The following is a 6,434-nucleotide window of genomic DNA, read 5'->3' on the forward strand; positions in this document are numbered from 1 at the left end:
ATAAATGTTTAAAAAAAATTAAAAATAAAAAAAATAAAACTATCAGAGTCCAACTTTTTAAATCTCTAATAGGTCTCAGTTGACTAAATTGAAATTTAAAAGGTTAAGTACTGGGGTGCCTGGGTGGCCCAGTGGTTTAAGCATCTGACTTCTGTTCAGGTCATGGTCTCAGAGTGCCTGAGTTTGAGCCCCCATTGGGCTCTCTGCTATCAGCATAGAGCCTGCTTCAGATCCTCTGTCTCATTCTCTCTGCCCCTCCCTGCACGCCCTCTCTCTCTCAAAAATAAGTAAACGTTAAAAAAAAATAAAAGATTAAGTATTTTTACAGGTCTATTCTATTTGCTAATTAGCAATGATGCACTATAATAGTTAACTTTCGGGTCAATTTTTTAAACAGCTTTATTAAGATATAATTGACATACAATAACTACCCATATTTAAAGTGTATATATTGAAGTTTTGACACATGTACAACCAGTGAAACCATGGCTACAATCAAGATAGTGAACATGTCCATCAGCCCCGGAGGTTTCCTCAAGCCCCTCTTTAATCCTTCCTGCTGCCCATGACCACTAATCTGCATTTTTTCACTACAGATTAGTTTGAATTTTCGAGAGTTTTAGATAAATGGAATCATAGAGTATGTACAATTATTTTTGTCTGCCTTTTCACTCACCATAGTTACTTTGAGATCCATCCATTGTTGTGTGTATCAATAGTTCATTTCTTTTTATTGCTGAGCAGTATTCCATCGTATGGTCACACCACTCTTTGTTTATTCCTTCACACACTGATGCTCATTTAGGCTGTTTCCAGTTTGGGGCTATTACACTAAAGCTGTTACCCATATGCTTTCACTTCTCATATATAAAGACCTAGGAGTAGAATGGTTGTATCATATAGTAGCTGTATGTGTAACCTTTTAAGAACCTGACAAACTGTTTTCCATAGTGATTATACCATTGTACATTCCCATCTGTGTATGGAGTTCTAGGTCCTCCACATCCCCATCAAACAGCAAGGACCATGCCAACTACTTGATATAATCAAGATTGTTCATTTTAGTCATTCTAAGTGGCATGTAGTGGTATCTCATTATGGTTTTAATTTGCATTTCCTTAATTACTAATGGACCTCAGTTTATACTTCACGCCATGCACAAAAACAAACTCAGAGTGGTTCATAGACCTAAACATAAAATTTTAAACTATAAAACTTCCAGAGGAAAATGTAAGAGGAAACTTTTGTGACCTTTAATTAGACAAAGATTTCATAGATACAAGAAAGCATCATGAAAGAAAGCAAGATCCATAAAAGAACAAATTGGTAAATGGAACCAATGAAGCAAATGATCTCACCACGTCTCACCTCTGACACCCTCTAATGCTTCATCCCCTAGACAACAAACAATTTTTAAAATGAGAATTTATATCTAAGGAATCCAGAAGAACTGTCTGGAGAAATTGGGCAACTAGTTAATAGCCTGTTGCCTCGATGCTCTCCTCCACACGCACCCAGCACAGGTGGAAGAGAACCCCTCTCTGCACCTACGTCAGGGCACTGAGCACCCCTGGGAAAACCACCTCACCCAGCAGGTGAGGGTCACAGTCAGCCATGGCCCTCAACATCAGTTGCCCCTCAAACATTACCCTGCAGTCCCTAGACTGTGTCCTCTCTCATTTATTCCAAGGACTATTCTCCTCAAGCCTTAACTCTACCCGAGCTCAAGTTCACCAGATAAGCTGCCTCTAATTTTACAAAGAAAACAGAGGTTACTCTTATCTTCATCTGACCTCATTCTTGCCATCTTCTCCTCCCTCCATTACAGTGAGTTTCTCCTCCCCTGTCAAAGGTTAATCTATCCACCTGTACTCTGAACCTGTCTTTCTCCACATCCTCAAGAATTCTGTCAACTTTGGTGGCTTCTCCAAAGGGTCAGTGGTGGGCTCTGGGATGTACGACCCAGATCCCCCTTCAGGAAAGGACTTGTCTCAGCTGCTGGAAAAGCTGTTAGCAGAAAGTCTTCTATTGTCACCTCCTTTGGAGTTTGAATACCCCTCCCAGGGCAGCTCACATCCAATGACTGATGGAGGTAACAGTATAGAGGTCAGGCCATTTCAGTCCAATGCAAGACAACTATGATGGGCCATTTTTGCTCCACAGTGCCCACGGATTCAACTGAGGCCGATTACAAGAGTTGTATTCACCTTACACCATCAGAGGAAACTATGGATGGATGATTGGGATGCTGAGTGTGTCACCCCAGTCAAATCTTATGGTCCCTTGCTCAGTTTCCAGACCTAGAACCCAATAACTGAAGACATGTCCTGGTCCCCTGCAACACCATAGTAAGTATACACAGTATTACTATCCAGCCCTCCCCCAAAGAGACCGAAGGTCATTTACTCAGGTAACACTATGCTAGGGAAAGAGGAAGATCTGAGCATTTTAAGAGTCAGAGTTGGAACTGAGATATGCAGATCTGAAGTGTCATCTTGGTCTTCCTGCTAAAGTGGGCGTATACAGGAACCAGACATTAGATGGAGTCCCACCAAGGGTCCATTTGGTCTGCAGCCCCATCTGGGATCATTTGCCTGGTCCCTGAATATATAATTGGAATAGGCATAGTTGAAAGTTGGCACAATCCCCACGGTGGGGCCTGTACCTGGGGGGTAAGAGCTATCATAGTGAAGAAAGCCAAGTGGAAGCCTATGAAACTGCCCCTGCCCCAGCCAAGGAATATTGCATCAAGGGGAGCATGGTGGAAATTAGTGCCACCCCTAAGGATCCAGAGGATTCAATGGTGGTGGGCTTCACCATATTTCTACTTCCCCAGTTGAATCCTGGAAGGTGGCAATAGACTACGATAAACTCAACCAAGAAGCAGTCCCAATTGCAGCTGATGTGATATCTTTGATAGAGCAATGTAATAAGGCCTCAGGTACATAGTATGTGGCCAAAGCTTTGGGAAATGCATTCTTTTCTATTGCAATCAGAAAAGAGGAGCAGAAACAGTTTGCATTTACATGAGATGGACAATATTCACATACAGTTTCATCCAAGACCATGTTTAATCTCCACCCTCTGTCAGAATGTCATTTGAAGAGATCTAGACTATCCAGACATCCCACAAAATATCACACTGATGCCTTACGTCACTATCACTTCTGTTTCACCAATGCCCTGTCTTGAGTTAGCACCTATGGCTGCATGGGGGATCCCATAGGAATAGCTGAAGAATGAGATAAAAGCCAGAGCTTGGATTTGGGATGGGTCAGTGCGTGGGTGCAAGGTACACACGGGTGCAGCTGTGATGCGGCCTCACTCTGGCAGTGCACCTGGTCATCCATGCCATGTGGGCAGAGCAGTAGCCCCAGGTCAGAGTGCACACAGACTTAGGGGCAGTGGGGAATGACTTGGCCTGGCCAGTCAGTTAACTGTGGGAAAGATGGGAAGACGGAGAATAGGACAGGGAGGTCGGGGGAAGAGGCATGTGGATAGAGGGCCCACAAAGTATGAAGATCTCTGTATCACGAGTGTTATGACCCAGCAGAGAACATGAGTGGGCAAAGTGACACAGCCAGTTGATGACAGCCCCTGTCTCCCACCACCCAGGCTGGTACAGTAAACAGGCCATGCACAAAATAGCCACGGTAACAGAGGCGAGGTTGTGTGGGGCCAACAGCATGGAATTCTGCTTGCCAAGCTGTTCTTGCTGCTGTCACCAAACATCCTACCTACCCACAGAGACCCAGGCTGACGCTCTGTTATGTGCAGCACCACTGCTCAAGGAGAACTGACCACTACATAGCAAGGTGGGGATGTTGGGTTCTTTCCACCCAGAAGGACCAGCAATTTGTTGTGACAGAAATAGAACCACGTGGTGAGTATGTGTTTGCCCTTCCTGTCCACAGAGCCTTAGTGCCATTATCTGAGTGCTTACAGAGTGCGTGATCCTCCAGCATGGCTTTGTGTGTGATGTCACATGAGACAGCAGAAGAGGTGGGAGAGTGGGCCCAGAACCAGGGGAGCCAATGGCCCCCTCACACAGTCTGTGCTACCCACAAGCTGCCCACTGAAGACAGAAATGCTCAGAGATGGTAATTTACAAGGATGGAGAATCATCCCTGTGTCAAGCCCAGCAACTCAAAAAGAAGAGTCACCATCCTGGGGGAGGGTCTCCATCCTCATCATAAGGAGATGGGGCTGTTGTCACCAGGTGGGGGCAGGGAGGAAACTGTCTGGCACTCAGGTGACCTACTTGGGTGCCACTTGGTACTCCCTTGCCCAGTTGTGACAGCAGATAACTGTCACTCTGGCGTAAGGGCAGATCCTCCTTCTAGGAAAGAATTGTTGCCCAGCTGCTAGGAACATAGGGCCTTCAAGAGTCAATCCTTTAGTGATTGCCTCTGCTACTGAGAGCTATCTTGCCCCAAGGTCTTTCCTGGGACTGAGGGGGATGGGTGGGGGGGGGGGCTCTCTGATGGGGGCAAGGGGAAAAAGATGCAGCCACTTTAGCCCAATGCACTCAACTCTGACAGCCACATGAGCTTCAGAGGTCCCCATAGGGTCAACTGAGGCTTTTCCTTCTTCCTCTGCCTACTCCTACTTCCTCTCACTCCCCTGCAAGGGTATTGATCCCAAGGGTACTCCCTAATAAAATATTCAGATTAAACTCTGAAATTGCTTTCTGGCGAACCCAACCTGGGACAGGCTCCTTCTATGGCCTGTTCTCCTCTCACCGTATGCATTCCTGGGCAATTTCATCCATGGTAATGATTTCCTTGACACCTAATCTCTAAAGTATGAATGTACGGCCATCATAGCTCTTTTTAGAGGCACGCACATGCTGCACTGCCAACTGGCCTTTACTTCCCAACTGTCCCCAACAACACCTGGACCCTCAGTATGTCCATGCCCAATATCATCATCTCTTCCATCCTCACCTTCCTGCCCCCCCTCTTTTCCTTACTGTATTCCCTACATTGGTGAATGTTCCCAAACCACAACTAAAGAATCTTCTCAGTTACTGCAAACAGCACTGCCTGCGGATTTCTCCCACACTCCTCCTTCACATCCGCCCCACCTGCGCTTCCGTCCTGGTGGAGACCCTGCCCTTCTCTTCTTGTCTGAACTTCTGCCCTGGCATTCTGACTGGCTCCCCTGCTTCGTGTTGCAGTAGGCCCCAGTGTGTCTTTCTCACCATCGCCAGAAAGATCTACTGAATGGATAAATCTGCTCACAGTATTTCCTGTAATGAAAAATTCTTCAGGGATGTTCAGGGATGTTCTCAATGCCTTTGCAGACATACAAGGCCCTCACCCAGCTGTCAGTCTACTTATGCCTGTCTCTTCCCTCACCTCCTGCTTTCCTGAACCCCACAACGCGGCCACAACCCACCACCTCTATTTGCCTTGTGCACCATTGTTCATGCTTCCCCCTGCCTGGGCCCATCCCTGACTCACCTGCTGGAGAAACCCCTTGGCCTGAAGTCAGCCCCAGGACCACTCCTTGGGGTAGCCCTTTTGGCCCTTCATCTTCACCTCCCCCAGAGCACTCATTTTAAGTGCTGGCCTGTATGCAGGCTCATCATCCTTCTCAGGAAGCTCCTTGAGGGCTACCAGGGCTCTCATCTTCAGTGCCCTGCACCTAATAGGCACAGAACAAATATGGATTGAGTGGTTGAGTGAGTAAATGAGTAAATGCTGGAAAGATAAATAAGGCCTCCTAAGGCCCTTAGGCTGAGGCTAGGCCTGGCTCCACCACTAATTAGTTCTAAGCCTCTCTTCTAGGTCTCTGTTACCTTAGCTGTAAACTGAGAAGATCGGCTTAGATGATCTGTAAGGCGCCTTCCAGAACTAATGCCCTTTGCAGATCAGATAAGAAGGAGGAATGGTAACAAGAGCCTTGCAGTCGGCCAGTCCCGAGCAGGAGGGTGTAATTCTTCCTGGTGCCACTAGATGGCAGGTGGGAAGGAAACGGGCTAACTGCGCCTGAGAGCTTTCGCTTTCGGAAAGCAAGGGTGAGTGGCTGGATTCCCACTCTTTTTAACTCAGGAACTCTGTCAGGGGTAGTGTTTTCACCAGGCTCTGCAATTTTAGAATGCTGAGATGACACAACAAGTCTTGTTTCTCAGGAAGCCCACAGCCCACGGATGCAAAACATCCAGCTGTACATCGCCAAAGAGGCCAGCCGACTGGCTGTCTGCTTGAAAAGAGGGCCAGGAGGGTATTAGTGCTTTGATTCATCCCTCTCCTTTCTGCCACCAATCTGGGCTGTGAATTTCAGTAGGAACCAAGAATTACAGGATTTTTTAGATGACAGATAAGGAAGCTGCTCTGTGGGGAGGATTACCTGTCACCTCCCTTCCAGGTGAGGAAAGATGAGTCTTGGAATTATAATGCACGCCATCTGAAGATAGAGCTGCCCCTGGC

This window comes from Lynx canadensis, chromosome B2 (genome assembly GCF_007474595.2).
Source record: "Lynx canadensis isolate LIC74 chromosome B2, mLynCan4.pri.v2, whole genome shotgun sequence".
NCBI classification, from domain to species: domain Eukaryota; kingdom Metazoa; phylum Chordata; class Mammalia; order Carnivora; family Felidae; genus Lynx; species Lynx canadensis.